Genomic DNA, 1,140 nt, shown 5'->3' with positions numbered 1-1,140 from the left:
GTTTCCTTCTTCAAATAACCTCCGACGCCACCAACATTAACCCCTAATCTCGAAGGTCGTGACCGCCGTTGATGAATCCCCCACCGTAATTCAGGTAGATTCGCCACCGGATTATCGGATTTAACCGTTCCGGCGTGTTTGAGTCGGAGAAGAAGCTCCACCAACATAACGTTGTCTGTTAAAGCCGTCTCCACCCACTCATCCGCCATCTTAGGCTTCTTCCCAGATGTTATTCTCATTGAAATCGGCTCAAAGGTTACAGAAGCGGCGGCTATGAAGAGAAAAAGATAGAGAGAGAGAGATGGAAAAGAGGAGGAGAATGGGTTTATAGGGTTTGATTATGTGGATGGCTACTCGATCTAATTCTGGGTTCGAGTCTTTGAGTTCTATAACGAGCCGTCATACTTTTAATTACCAGACTAACAGAAGATGATTCCCATGCGTCCTTACTTGGGCATGAGTTTGATTAATGCTGCTTCTCCGATTTTTTCTTTTTTTTTTTGTATGATCCAAAAAAACAAAAATGAACACAACAACTCGCCCAGAATTGTTTCCCGATCGAGTCTGCTCCATCTGAATCAAAAAAATATTCAACCCGATAGCGGAAGGTTGAAGAAACGGTTTTAAGAGAATTAAATACCGATTAACTCGATTTGATATGGTTATTAGAAAACCGAAATTTTATATATTAAAAATTAAAAATTAATTAGATAACCGGGGTAAAATTGAGATTTTGATTTAGTTGAAAAATCGTGGGTATGAAAATAACAACAANGCTTCTGTAACCTTTGAGCCGATTTCAATGAGAATAACATCTGGGAAGAAGCCTAAGATGGCGGATGAGTGGGTGGAGACGGCTTTAACAGACAACGTTATGTTGGTGGAGCTTCTTCTCCGACTCAAACACGCCGGAACGGTTAAATCCGATAATCCGGTAGCAAATCTACCTGAATTACGGTGGGGGATTCATCAACGGCGGTCACGACCTTCGAGATTAGGGGTTAATGTTGGTGGCGTTGGAGGTTATTTGAAGAAGGAAACTGATTCGGCTAGAGCTAGTCCGATGACTCCTTTATGTTGGAGTGGCGGATCTGGTAGCGGCGGATCTAGTTCTGCTTCTCCGATTTTTTCTTTTTTTTT

This window comes from Camelina sativa, chromosome 17 (assembly GCF_000633955.1).
Source record: "Camelina sativa cultivar DH55 chromosome 17, Cs, whole genome shotgun sequence".
In the NCBI taxonomy this organism is placed as follows: domain Eukaryota; kingdom Viridiplantae; phylum Streptophyta; class Magnoliopsida; order Brassicales; family Brassicaceae; genus Camelina; species Camelina sativa.
Note: the sequence above shows the minus strand (reverse complement) of the source record.